The sequence below is a fragment of the Poecile atricapillus genome, chromosome 1 (assembly GCF_030490865.1).
Source record: "Poecile atricapillus isolate bPoeAtr1 chromosome 1, bPoeAtr1.hap1, whole genome shotgun sequence".
NCBI lineage: Eukaryota > Metazoa > Chordata > Aves > Passeriformes > Paridae > Poecile > Poecile atricapillus.
The window spans coordinates 31,958,652-31,974,060 of NC_081249.1; the positions used below are offsets into that span (position 1 = coordinate 31,958,652).

At 40.6% G+C, this 15,409-nt stretch overlaps 1 protein-coding gene across 1 annotated transcript in view; it reads right to left on the bottom strand.

Moving 5' to 3' along the window:
- ATP10A (ATPase phospholipid transporting 10A (putative)) overlaps positions 1 to 15,409 on the bottom strand; it is a 110,640-nt gene that overhangs the window by 91,643 nt on the left and 3,588 nt on the right. The window lies entirely within an intron of this gene.

The window sequence follows — 15,409 nt, forward strand, 5'->3', positions numbered from 1 at the left end:
TTCAGGTTCCTCACACCATTTTCCCTCTTAATTAGGAAAGCAGTAGTAAAATTAAGCATTTGTTGATTGTGATTCTTAGAATTACTGAGATGCCTCTGCAATCTGAAAGGTTAAAGCAGCTTTCTTTCAAAACACCTGCTGTGTTATTACTGGAAATAGTGTTTTTTCTACAGCAATTTGCACTCTAATCACTTCCCATCCGAGGAATGTCTGACTACCAATATCACTCCTCAAAAATTGTAATGAGATTGAAACACAGTGTGAAAACAAAACTTTTATAGATAGTTGGAACACTTCCATTTTCTGTTTATTTGTTTGACAATTTTTTTTCCCCCTGAGAGAGCAATTAAGTACTCTCTGGAGAAAAGATGCTTAACTCATCACACTTACCTGTTGAGTAAAGATCTATTTGAGGCATGTCACACAGCCCTCCTTAAAGAAAATGTGCAAGTCAGCTTAGGTTGTATTTATAGAATAAACTTACAGCTTCTCACCCCGAAGAAACACCAAAATTCTCTTTTGTTCACAACTGCCTCATCTGGAAAAAACAATGGCATGACACCAGTAGGTGTGACAACAGAATGATTAAGAACAGGTTTTGTTTTGTTTTGTTTTCCCAGCAGAATGCACTAAATTAGATTCTATCCATTTGTTATATTTGCAATGTTCCAAAATTGCACAAAAGGGTTCTGGGGCAGCAGCTTAGCTGAGATGAATCAAAATAGATGAACTGGATAGGATCAAATAAGGCAATTGTCCCATAGTCTTTGCAGTGCTCAGCCTCCAAACTGGAAGCAGTTGTAGTCCCAAACACAAGACAGCAGGAAATTTACCCTCCTACTTGCCATAAGCAATAGCAATAGTTTTTATGATTTCTCTTACTTTTTGTGCGCAAGCATTTTTCTCATGAAGTACAGATCCAGCACTTTAAGCCTACTGATAATAAGCTTGTTTTTGTCTTTCACGGAACCTATGCGTAATGCCTCCCACATCTCCTGGGACTTGTGTAGATGCAGGTGGAAAATTACTGCTGGGTGCATTCTAGGAGGTGTGTCCACAAGCACACAGGCTGAGTGTCAGAGCTGGGAAAAGGAACAGACTCCAACACTGCTGAGCCCCAGCATCAGAGTACTTCTACACCTGCACTGCTACAGCCCAAAGCCCTTCTACAGGTGTGGTAGGACTCCAAGCTCACAGCTTTTGAGAGCCTGTGTTTCTTCAGTGAGAGTGGTGGCAGAGGTACACAGGCAGAAAGGCTCCATCCACTAGTAACACGAGGTTGACATTGGAGGACTCTCTTGGCACCATGGTGATGCAGGCTGGGTCTGGACGTACTGCTCGGTTTGCTAGCTTCAGTCACACTTGATAGGAAAAGTAAGGTCTCTCCAGTGAAAAATGAAGCATTGACACCCACTAGAAAAACAGCTGGTGCACTAACAAAATTACAGAGGTTCTGACAAAATTTGGCCTATAATGGAGCACAGGATTTTGTATTAAAAAGCATCTTAGTGATACTTGCAGCTATTTGAGAAGACCTGCACATCCCAGCTTGTATAAAGCAATAGAACAGCACTAACTAAGCCTAAAAATTGTTAATATTTAGGTTAAAACTGGTATAAAGTTTGACATTTACAACAAGCAGGGCATGGATTTGTTAGTATGATTCAATATTCTAATCATCAGTATAAAAGTAAAATACTGTCCTGTTAAAACCACCTTTATGCACATCCACATCTACCCTGCTGGTGACACAAGGTTTTCATTCCACCTTATTCAAACTGTCCAGATGTGAGGGAGCTTATCTGCCCTACTTGCTAAGATGTCTCCATAGCAGATGGCAGGAGTGGGGAGAACACCTTTGGTGGGTGATTCTTCTTAGCAAAAGATGGACAGGACCAGCAGCTCTCTGGAGATGCCCATCTTTTTGCTCAAGAGTGTGCGGGGACTATGAGTTTGCTGGATGCCTAATATCCAAATAAATGGCTTAAGACTGCAAGAGAAACCTCATGTTGATCTAGATGGCTTCAGAGAACACCAAGCAGCTTCAGCAGTATAAATGAAGTTTGGCTGGTGGATACAGAGACTAATTCATGTTGTAATCTCACCCTTTACTGGAATCCCAGCTTTCCCTCTGAGCAGATATTCATGTGCAAGTCCTTTATTTTGCTGCATATAATTAGAGAATGGTTTAGACTGGAAGAGATCTTCAAAGATGATCTAGTCCAACCTCTCAGCTGTGGGCAGGGATGTCTTCAACTGAACCAGGTTGCTCAAAGCACCATCCAACCTGGCCTTCAATACTTACAGGAAAGGGGCATCCACAGCTTCTCTGGGAAACCTGTTCCAGTGCCTCACCACCCTTAAAGAATCTCTTCTTAATGTCCAGTCTAATCTTTGAGTTTAAAATTGTTGCATAGTACAACCCTAGGGAAGGTAAGTGAACACAGATTTTGGCTTAATGTTTCTCTCACTTACCAGCATCTTCTTCAAACAAGTTTTCCAAAACCACTCCCCCTTAGTTTCAGTCTGATGATGTAAGTGATTCTCATGCCCAGGTGTCTGCAGAACTCATTACCTGGAGTTAAAACCTGTAAGACTATTGCATGAGAAAAGTTTCTCAACTCCTGAAATATTTTCAGAATAAACCTTCTAGAGACAGTTTCAGTATTACCCTTTTTGCTGTGAAGTCTTTTTTTATTTGACCTTTGGAACAAATATTTCACAGGATTATTTGTAGCTAAGGAACATGATGGAGAACTTGAAATATTATTCTCTTTCTGCCTGTAGTTTGTTACTGTACATACATTTTTATTCTGAATTGCACCTCTACTTCCAAAGTGTTCCATCTCTACCAGCTGGCAACTGTTATTGTGCAGTAACATTTCTTCAGTAAAGAGGCATTTGAAGTGGTTATTTCTGCACATGGTACCTCCAAATGTTTTGCTTTGTCTTAACTAAATGCTCGCCTTCTTTTTCTGCGGTGCCTGACGATGCCCTTTTAAATTTTTTTTTAATTTCAGAGTTTCCCTGGGGACTGTGGGAGAAGTACAATAATGATAATAATAGTGGTACAATAGAAGTACAATAATGATAATCCATTTACCACAGTAGTGTTGGGACTCATCTGGCCCTTACAGATGGTTGATACAGATTTCTTTATAACTGAAACTGTAATTTTCCCATAACCTATTTGCTACCCCATTTGGAAAGATTGTGAAATCAGATTTACTAATAACCCAAAAATCCAAGAAAAAAAAATTAGACATTTTCACATAAGGTAGCTGATTTGAATATTGCTGAAATGAGAAAATCAAAACGCTGAACTTCCATTCAGCTTTAAGGGGAATCAAATCACAACAAAGGCCTCTTTTAAAAGTCCTGGCTCAAACTGCAAAAACTCTATGAAATATAAGCCACTGTTTTCCCATTTTGAAGACTATGACTTTGACATACAGAAAGAGTCATGCAACTTGCCTTTTGAAGACCTGAGTGGAGGCCTAGTGACTCCCTGTAAGTGTCTCTAAGATTCAACTGTCCTCTTTCCCAAAACGATTGCCAAATCCTTTCAGCAATTCAGCAAGACAGTAGACCAAACAAGAAAAGGAAAAAAGGGGCAAGAGGGAACACATCTCTTGCACAAATGGGTTACTTGAAAGTGTTCTGGGTGAATAGGAAGGGAACATCTTCATTCACTGATGCCCTTGAAGCTCTGACTTGGGGGGAGGATATAGCTTGCCTTGGTACTGCTGATTTTCACATACAGATGATGTTCCCACCTTGCTTCAAGGAGAATTAATGTGCTTGTGAGGTGAAATTAGTTTGTCATGATATAGAAAAGTGTCCATCAAAAAAGAAATTGAGGGTTGGATGTAAATCAAAACCCCAGGGCCTTAGTTTACTCCTAGGGCTCATTTCAAGACCCAGTTATAAAGCACCAAGAATTAATTTTACTGATATTAAGAGGCTAGAACCACATTTGTCCTTATTTTCTAGGCTATATTAACATTGGTCTTAAGTAGCCTTGTAATAATCAAATTTTGCATTTTCTTCTTCAACTTCCATAGCTGATCTCTACAGTACCAACTAAAAAGCCACTGTTTTTTCCATCTTGCAGACGTAAGTTTTGTCCACAGCAGCTGGGAAAAAGCACTCTGTTTGTGAAAACATGCAAGCAGAAAATAAACTCAAGAATTCTGATGCAAAAAATAACTTGTTTTGGCAAGTTCAAGTATTTGTGCATGTGTATCTGCAAGGTGTTGGTAGCAAAGCTAATTTCTATTTCATTCTAAATACTGTAGAAGAATAACCAAAACAAAATACAAAACCCCCCCAAATACCAGTGCTTGCCAAGTGATGGAAAAACAAAACAAAACAAACCTACTGGTAGGAAAATATATTTACTTCCCAGCATCTAAAATTGTTATGCCCATTAGAGAGCATTTAGGAAAATGCCTTTTGAAAAACCACTGGAGTGTTATTTTAATAACTTGAAACAGGAGACAGAGTCAGTGCACTGATGCATGAAGTTTGGCTCAGCTCTTCCTTCTCCTAGCAGGTTGAATTAAGGACTCCCTGTACCACCCTTGCAGACTGATCTCTTTGTTAACCATCAGCCCTCTCCATGCCAACAGAGTTCAAAACATTAGAACTAAAGCGCCTCTCTTGGAAATGTAAAACCAGGACCAGAAGTTTGAGCTGGCCAAAGAATAATTCCAGGACATGACAAAAATACTCGATTTCCAATTTCTTGGCTGTTGTGTGTTGCCTATTTTCAGTACCTGAAAACACTGGTTATTTTAGCCATCAGTTTCTGGACTCTGAAGGCCTGTGGAAAAAGACCTACTTCTGCTATTTTATCATGGCTCCCCAAAAGTGGCTGTTTGCTCTCTATTGCTCAGAGATTTCTTGATAAAGCACAGCTATGCAAAAAGACAGCTGTCCCAGCATACAAACTGCTAACTTGCTATGTGTGAAGCCACACTTTCTCTTGACAAGACAGAAAAACTGTCACCCTGGCCATTTTCTCTTATACTTACCCTGTTGTAAAGCACTCAACTGATGTTTACAAAATACCCACTGCTTCCTTACAGAGAAACAGCTATGACTCCACTTATATGCATTTAAAGACTTATTACAGTCCTAATCATATTTTTAATACTTTCTCAGTCCAAGGACTGTTGATTTCATGGTGCCATATACAGCTCTAAACATTGTAACCTCAATATTTCTTCTCGATTGGTGTATGTAAACCAGACTCGAAGAGTCTTCTGAGATGCAAAATAATCTTGAAACTCGAGTTGGAGACTTTTGAACCAAGTTCTGTACAGCAAGCTTTTTTCTCCAGACAGTGTGACTGTGCCAAGGCGTTACGTGCCTCATGCTGGCTGTCAGTGCCTACTGAGCAGCTCAGAGATGCTCATCAGAGGCATCCTGTGCAGGGCTGTGCTAACACCAACACAGCAGCCTGCTGCAGCGCCCATGCAGACCCTGCAGGGTGTACTGAATGTGCCTCTGAGTACCCCACACAAATCATCAGGGACTGCCCTTACAACAGAGACAGATGCACACAGACGCCAAATAGGAAAGCCAGAGATGTTTAAGGCCATGGGAAGTGATCCTGTAAATCATAAGGAAGGTCTGACTTGCAAAAAGTGTCTTATTTCTGAAAGCCAGGTGAAAACTCATGGCTCAAGTAGAGTTCTGCAGACTTCTTGCAGGGTAAACATTACTCTGGAACATGAGCCGCTGATGCTACTGTGACACATACATGCTACTTTTGTGAAGCTTCCTAAAATTCCTAAGAATATTGCACTCCCTTCCTAAGAATTTAACAGCACCTTTTCCACTTAATTTCTCCTCAGTAAAAATGAATTCAGATGGCAGAAATAGGATACAAGGATAACAACTTGCAGTAGCCCTTGCTTACATCTGCTTCACTTGAATATCTTAAGCTTATATCCAGCTTCTTTCATTTGCTTTTCAACCCTTAATCATCAGTCTCCTGATAATTTGATACGTGCTGATGCAGCAAATCACACTTATTATCTGTACGTGTCTTAAAAAATGAGTGTTTTACAAGACTTTATTTCATAAAATTTACTTTCTGATCCAAAGTTATTAAGGAAACAGTGCTGCATTAACTACCAATAGTGAGAAACATGGTTTACTATCCATTTGGTCACATTTAAACTGAAATAACCCACCCAAACTAAGTGCAGTCATGTAATTTGTATATGCATTTACTGAACATTTTTTTCTTACTGGGTTTTATCAATCTAAGGACAATAAAGTAGAGGAAGGTGCAGGGTTGCCCCCTTCAGCAGTGCCCCATCCACACAGAGAAAACCTTAGTCATATGAACTTGGCCATGTTTGAGCTGACAAATCCTGCTAAGAGACAGGACAGCAGTAATACCCCAATTGCCTCCAGAGCAGCAAGCACCTCTGCATGGGGCTCTGAGGGTGTTGAGATACACCAGCTGGAGCAGCTGTGATTCGTGCTGAATGTGTGCTGCATGAACACACCTTTCACAGCGCACAGTTTTAAGAACTGGTATTCACATAACCAACTGCATAGGAAGTCACACTGTAAAAAACAAAACAAACCTATTTTTCTGGGTTTTGCCTCTTATTTGAATTAGATTTGGGCAAAGAGATGCAAAGACTAAACTTTCCAAACACCTGCTGCATATTGCATACCACCTTAGAGCTCCCATTAAACATGTAGAGGTGTGTAGCACAATAATAATAGTTACAGAAAACACTGACTAGGAACCTCTCCTTCACAGACTATTTTCACATTGTCTATGCTCTCAGTGGAATGAACTGCTGTGGAATCTAACTGGAACTCATGAGTTACAAGAACAGGTCAGAAAGGAGCTAGACATCAGTGAGAACACATCCCAAAGGCATCCTGGACGTCTGGAATTTATGTTCAGTAACTGGAAAAATAAGAACTGTGCTCCCAAATGCTCAGCAATCAGGTTTGTGTCTAATCTGAATACTGCTCAACTAGCGGGCATGATGCATCACAGGTCTTAAACACTTCTGTCTCTACATTTGGTTGTCTTTCTATACTTCCTACCAGTAGTAAAGAGTGCCTTATAGTTTTCTTGCTTAAAACTTTTTGGTAGGGTGCAGCACTGTCAACTCAGGCATGCTTTCTTCAAATGAAAATAGTGGTTAAAAAAACAAAACATAAAAAAATCCCAAACTTGAAAACCCTTCTAGAAGCTGCCAGATAGGGCAGCTGAAGGGAATGTTATTATGACTAAGAGGCTGGATTCCATGCACAAAACAGCTATTTCTAGTGATAAAGCATAAAGGTTAAACAACTGAGGACAAGACTGCCAGATGTAAAATGGAAAGTTTCCAATTTAGGAGCAGCAGAGGAAGAACATGAATTAATATGGAAGGACCAAATTAGCATTATAAAAATCCTCCAAGCCAAACCACATGCCATTGAAAATAAACTCAGGAACTCTCCCCCTCTTCTGCTCCCTGCATTCCAAGGAGGATTGAATTTAGAATAACCATAGGGAATTTTAGCAAAATCTTACACTTAAATGCAGAGCAAAGGCTTTAAAAGTTAGAGACTGTATGTGCTTCAAAAACACTATTAATTATGCTAGACTCTTTTCCAGTACTGCTGTTTAAAAGGAAATAAACATTTTGGGCTTAAGTTTTCTCATTCGTTTTATCTTTAGTGAAATTGATAAAGATCAGGCTGATTCTTCGACTGTTTTGAAACTGGGGTATTAAATGATAATTTCTACCTTTTTATTAACTGGAAGAAAAAACAAATACACGCATACACACAAACCCAACAAAATAAAAACCACAGCCAAACAATTTGCAAGTACAGAAAATCCACTGGTTGTTGGGTTTACAACCTAGACTACATTTTAGTGCTAGCTTTGCTAGCTCTACGTGCAGAGATACACTGTCAGTCTGAGGGTCCTATACTGCAATATTCTTTGCAGATGGCTCTTACTGGTCTCACACAAATTTTTGTGGCATGAGCTGGCAGGTATCAGTCCACTGTGGTAGTCCTCAAATTGAAAATACAACATGGATTATTCAGTCCATAAAAGACTATTACAGACTTTAAACTTGACTCTTGGAACATGGTACATGTAGCATATTAAACATCAGCACTACTAGACTGATAGTTGGCTCAGCTGTGGTACACTTTTGCTGTTGAGTCTGAATTTTAGAAAGCTCCCACAGGATATGACAGCAAGAGGAGCTTCCCCACACACACAGGATCCACAAAAAGCAGACATGCAGTGAATGACACTGAAAATAAATAAGAGATACACATAAGAAAAACCTGATAGGCTTCAGTACATTTAAGCCTGAAAGGATCAGGAAGAGCAGAGTGTCAAATGCTGCAATTAGATGAACAGATTTCAGGACTCTGAAGATAGCAAACAGTGGCATGATATCTTGTGATGCTGCACCTCTTAGAATGCTACATGGTCTATCTGCAAGAGCCTGTGCTTCCATATGGATGGACACAAAGATTCCAGCATAGAAATTGGTAACCACAGATAAATCAGTAGTACTCATAATCAGAATAATTTTGCCATTGATCCCTCTGATTCAGTCCCTGATCACCTAGCAGTATCACCTGCAAGTTTGAACATCTGAACCTACTGGGCAAAACCCAGAAGCGCTATCTGATATTTATGAGACTCCTGACAGTGAAGCCCCACTTTCCTTCTTATAACATCCACGATTATGTCCAATACCCAAATGCCCTCTGCATTTTAGAGACACAGCTTACAAAGTGGTTTTAGTTGACCTAAAATTTAGGTACATCCAGGCAAACAAAAGCAAGTACAAGGAACCTCCTACCTTCTGTTTCAACACTTATCTCCAAAAGTTGCATCTGAAGTTAAAGAACAAATAAGATCAACAAAATACCAAGATTCCCTACATTATAAGGACAGTCTGGAAAACTCCACAGAAATGCAAATGGAATCAATCATTCAAAGACGAAAATAATTTACTGACAACAACCAATCTCTTCTATTGTTTCTCAGTGCTGCGATAGATGATAAAAATACATTTCACGAGTATGGACAGTAAGTTAATGGCTATTGCTGAAGGCAGAACGTGGCAGGAGATGAAACAGTGGGTACTAGGTTATCCCCTTCACCTGACAGGTGAACGTACTTTATCTCTGACTCTCAAATAATAGTTCTTAAATAAATCATTAAGTATATTAAGCAGAATAAGATACTTACTCTTGCACTGTAAAAAAATCATATACTAATTGACAGGAAGTAAAATCTATTTTAGGTTTACTAATGGAAGTCATCTTACCTGAACTTAGCTGTGGAAGTGGCCGTATAGTTCAGCTTCTCCTGTATCATCATTGGAAAGAGGTAAGGACCTCTTGATTCAAACTTACCTAAAATAAATGTCTCAAAACAAGCTGGAAAGATTTTCCCTTCCTCCCCCAGACCATTCAATGCACTCCACTGATTCTGGGACAAGTGTAGATGATTTGGTCAGACTGGACATGTACCTTTTAGCTAAAAGACACATTAAAAAAAATCTCACCCCATGTTCCAGAAAAAATATTACAAATTCCTTTAGGAAAGACCCTTGTCAGGACAGAGATAATCTAATTAGCATTTAAGAGGTCTTCTTGCAAGGGGGCTACAGTCATTGGATCACTAATGTTTACAGGGAAAGCAACTATTGGCATTTGGTGAAGAGTCAAGATGCAAATCAGCAGCTCTGTCAGGAGATAGGTACCCCAGTCTGTGCTTCTCTGATAAAACTGGAACCTAGGACCAGTGAAGGAAGATGTACATGCTCTTGAACATGTGGATAAAGAAAGTGAGTATGTCTTTATTCTGGTAAATGGTTTAAGATCAAGCTTTAGCTTCACAGCTCTGCAGTTACACAGCAGAGGGAAGTGCAGCAAGGAGAAGCTGACAATGAAAACATGGGAATCCTAAAAAGGGAGAAACAGAAAATACAAGAACCATCCAAACCTCCATATATAAGTGTAGACCCAGGCAAAAAAAAATGCACTACAACTGCAGGATCAGACTTTGATGGATTGCATTTGATTTCTTAAAATCTACTTTTTCCCAAGATAGTGTACATATTTCTAACATAGTTAATGAACTTTCTGCATCTCTCGGGGTTTGGCTGCTAATCTGCCTGCTAAAATTTATTCAGTGGCAAATCTTCTGAGGCATCTTATTCCACATCTAGATATTGAGAACATACTCACAGGTGTATTAAGGTGACTGCTGTTCTGCACTTCCTGTGATGGCATCAATATTTTGAGAGATTTCACAACAACTTTCCCAGTGATTTGCTAGAGAACACACAAAATCAGCTAACATGACCAAAACAGGCATACTCAGGTTGCTACTGGAAGGCGGGAAGGTGAACAGGAGCTAGGATAAGATAGCTGTAAGTATATGGCTGTGAGACACAGAAAAAACTCAGGAAGCATAAGATAATACACAAAGATAAAAGACCTCTGATTACAAAAGCTCTAACTTCATAGTGAACTTTCTCTTTTTATTCAAAAAGTCAAAACTAAAACCTCCATCAGAAACACAGAAATATCAAATATTCTGTAATAGTGCTCACATCCTCAGTGTTCATGTAGCAGCACACATATGTAAGAATGGAAGTCAGTTGTTGGTCAAGGAGTTAAACTCTTCCTTGAAGTAGGTCAGTATTTCCAGACAACCAGAACATAAAAACAAAACAAGTAACCTCCATGCCTGTTAAAACAAATATGCAGCAGAGTCTGGGTTTTTGATGACTGGGCATGATGCAAATGCTGGCCACTGAAGTGAAGACAGTGACCTACTTGTCATTCTTGAGAAATCATGGTCAGACAAGAATAAAATTATAATAAAATAACACTGGAGATGGAAGATGTTTCCCACCCCTGAAAACACACACCTTGCCAGTTCAGGACTGTCCTTTAACCAACTTGGCATGAAGGATGTGGGCTGACCATGGCAGAGATGTTCACCTGCAACTGTTCTGAAACAGAGCTAAAATACTGCTCCTGTTGGAGCAAAGAACTAGATGGTAGTTTGCCAGCTCCAAAGGCTTAGATTATTGCCAGCAGCCCACAGAACAGAACACCCTATTGGGTGGCTAGACTGTTGTGGACAGGCTGTGTATCTGTATCCTTGAAAGAGTAAAAAAGAGGAAGATGCTCCTCTCAGCTCACATCTTACAGGAAATGTCAGATCTTACTTTGAAGGCCCCCTCATTCCCACTTCCTGAACACACAGCAAAGATTAAACCAATTCACCCAGAAACATTAGGGTCATCTCCAAGTGAATATGAAGTTTGCTTTATCTAATTTTTCAGAATCAAAGATAGATTTGGATATGTACATTTTCTCACTTGAACTCAGTATTAGGGCTATTCAAGCTTCTCCCTTGCATTTCTTTTCCCCTGCACACCACCACTAACACCTGCTTAGGAGAAGCTATAAGCTAGTATCTTTCACAAGTATGCACTGTGGCTGAATTTTGGGTGTGAGTCAACTTTTGTGCTTGATGTGCAACAGAGGAAGCTGCTGCCCATAACTACACAAATGGACCCATGAGAGGCAAGTGCCCTAACTTTTAGCAGGCTCCTCACTTTATGCCATTCACTGAAATCCACTCTCCCTGGCCCAGTGCATGAAGAATCTCTCTTACTTCCACATTCTGGTGAGACAAAGTGAGGCAGTGCTGGTGGGTACAAATCGAGTTTCTGCTGTGGATCTCTTCTAGGTACAAACATCACTGGCTGCTACCAAAGGTGCATTAGTGACAACTCCCAAAGTGAGAACACTAAGGCTGAAGGTAAGCCATAGAAACTGGTTCACCTCCACAGCTATGTGAAGTGAAACAAATTGTTCTGCTTTTCATGAACTTAATTGCTTTCAATATATGCAACTGCTAAAACCAAGCCTGCACAGCGTAAATCCTGCAAACTGGGTCTAATCCCAAAGCTGTGCATTTGGCTTCCCAACTGCATTGACCTTATTGTGTCCATACATAAAAACACATTCCCAAAAGGGCTGGTGTTGCAAAGAAAGAAGAGATGTATCCTAGAGACTGCTCTTGCACAGAGTAACTATCCCTAAAATTGGAAGCATGCTGGATTACACAGCAGGGAGATGTGGCACTTGGACGTCTCCTGGTGCTGTGCCAAGGTAAGCAACCTGCCCATTCACGGGAGTTGTGTAAGCCTGGAGAAGGTACCCGTGAAAGTCCTGCCCAGTGGCAGGGACCCTTCTTCTTTCTCTAATTAGTACATCTAGAGGACTGATCTGCTTCTGAGAGGAATGTCCTGGCTAAGTTACGCCACGCTAGCAGGTAAGTAGTTCCATAAATACTGATTCTTGCATGGCTGTCACGGGTTTCAGTTCTGGTTTTCAGTTCTGCTGACTACGTGACACATGGAAGGTGGAATCACAATAAATACCAGGCAGAGTTGAACAGTACATGCAATTCTTTTCCCCTCTTGTGTATTTTCTTTGGAAAGGCACTCTTGACAGAATCAAATAGAGCTGTTATTCTTTTGGCCACCTCTAACAGTAATCATGGTCTCAAGTTAATAAAGACACCCAACAGCAAGGAAATCTGCACACAAGGCGGCGACCTGTAATTCTGGGCTGTGGTCTGCTTAGCACAAGAGATTATGGTGTCTCTCTGGAGGGCAGTGTGTAACAGCAAAAATTGATTTGGGGACATCACCAGGTCTTTCAGTGGAGATTAAAAGCATCTTTTTTGGCAGCCAGCCAGAGGCATGTGAAACAGCCTACAACGGCTCTCATGACATCCAATACAAATGAAAGAGCTTAGTAACAAGAGTCAAGCAATTTTATTTTCCAATAAAGAAGCTCAGGCACTTAGAAAATTTACCCTACACTGAATAGCAAATAAACTGCATACATGCAGCTGGACAGAGAGACGGGTTGTCCTGTGCATTCCAGCTGGCTACATCTCAGAAGATTAGCACAGACATCCCTTGCTATTTGGATAAACTCTACTGCAGAATAAAACTGCTCCCTATCAGTCTAACAGAGGAGCCTCTACTACATCACTGAGTTGACTCACTGTCATCCTGGCTCAAACTGAAGTGCAGGACAGAGACAGCAAGATGAACAGAGACGCATCTTTCTGAAACTCAAGGAAGAAACACCAACTTCACCAACGGATTCAGACCACTACTTCCTGCTTTCAGCTCTTTGTGCACCAAATTCACTCACAGAGGAAACTGAGTAATTCCAGGTAGTTTCCTTTTGAATCACATCTAGTGATATTTGTGTTCAGTGTGGAAGGGAAACAAGCTGTTTCTTCTAATGAGAAATGTCTTATCTGCCAGCACATTTTGAGACAAGAAGCTGCTCTTGACTATGGTAGTAGTGGGAGATGTTCACAAACTAATTCCTCAGAAACTGGTGTTGCCAACAAAATAAGGCACCTAAGAAGTGAAGTGGTTGTAAGCAAGTCATCATCTGGCTATTTTTGAGGCCATGAGTGGGATCTACTGTGCCTTTGTGAGGATTTGGTAATACTGCTGTATCTTTTCCCTCCAAGGCTGGAATTGCTTTCACAGGTGGGTTGACAAAGGCAAAAGGGAGTGTATTTTTTAAATTATAGGAAATGTTGCCCACATCAAACCCTCTTCTCTCCACCCCTTCAGTTTGGCAGAAATAAATTAACATTTAATGTAAAAGAGACTGCTTTGATAGCCTGAATGCTCCATTAAACATTTTCCACACCTCAGGGGTGACAAGTATCCGGTCATAAATTGCAATTTGTCATGGAATTTCTAACTCACAGGTTGACACAAGAAGCAGTTATCACTCTCTCATCAGTATGCACAGGCATTACACTCTTTAGCAATACTTTTGGACACAGCAAGAGCTAGAGAGTAGATTTAAAAAGTGAAGCCCTCTGGTTTTGAACATATGGCTCCTAGAAAAATGTTAGCAGAGATTATTTCACCAGCTCAGCCCTGAGACAGCAATAAAATGTAATTTCCTGATAGACAAGTGTCATTATTTGTCGTGACTGTAGTTATCACTATTCATCTTCTATTTACATGTCATGTAAACATATACCATATTTTGTAACAGCACACTGAAATCAAGGCTTCTGCTCCAGTGACACATTTAGTTGTATCAAATATTTAACAACATGTGCCATCCACAACTCCAGTGAGAGCTGGTGATCACTGGAGAGCACTGGAAGACTGTAACTGCAAAGAAAAAAGCCACCCACCCTTCCATCCTCCCAAGAGGGTAGAGACTACTATCCAAGATAGTAACACAGATTTCACTGTTAGGAATGCAAATTTGTAATCTCCAATCTCAATCCCTGGGTGATAGAAATGAGGAAGAGGAACGAAGAGGGGAGACTAAGGTAATCACAGGTTTGCAAAAACAATTTTCTGCAGGCTAGGCTCCAATGCCTTTGTAAGTTCCCTCCATTTAAATCAGCTAAGAGTTTTGGCTGTCATCCAGCATTCCTAGTTTAAGCACCTGTACAATTGTAGGTGACCTGTGAAGCCATCCTCCTAAAGTAAGTGCCTCATTTCCTCCGTAGTGCCAAAGGACAGAGGTGCCCTAAAGGCCTCTGGAGAGAGGCCCTATTAGCTTCTCTTGGCCAAGAAATCTTCCTTAAGACCGTTCCTGCTCTTACAGACAGACCTGCAAAGTCCATCACAGAGCAACACAAGTCTGCAATTCTCCTGTGTGTTTCACTCCTCGACTCCTGCCAATTCAAACTCAACAGCTTCTTTCAATTTATTCAAAGAATCAAGTCTTTTCCCTTTCCCTCTGACTCTAGAAAGCAATAATCTTCTAAGGTACTTTCCACTCTCCATAACATCCAGGATTTCTAAATGAAAACTGTCTTTTTTCTGTCAAAACAAGCTGCATCTCTCTTCAGCTTCTTACTTTAGCTTGCATCATCCTTTGCTGTTTTGTTGTCTCACAAGTGTTGCCAACTCTGAGCCATAGAGTCATTGATTCCGCAGTGGCTGTATGAGAACGGGTCATCTGAGTCCACTGGGCAGGCAGGAGGAAGAAGGCCAGCTGTCAAGCAGTCAGCACAGCAGAGAACAGTATTTTCCCCCAGACCTGTTCTTGACATGATCTGCCTGTGTAGGTTGTGCCAGAGCACCAGGCAGTGGACACTGCTGGAGTCGTGTAGAACCTTCTCCTGATGAGCCCCCCTAGGCTCTGCCTACTCCTGCATTCTCTCTGTCCTGTAGCTTTTGTATCACTAAATGCTGCTTGTATTTAACAGAGAACAGGTACATCAGCAGCCAGGAAAGCATGTATGGATTATATAAAAAAAGAATACATGACAGAACATACAGTATCCAACCTGAATCTTTACTTGGTCACTAAA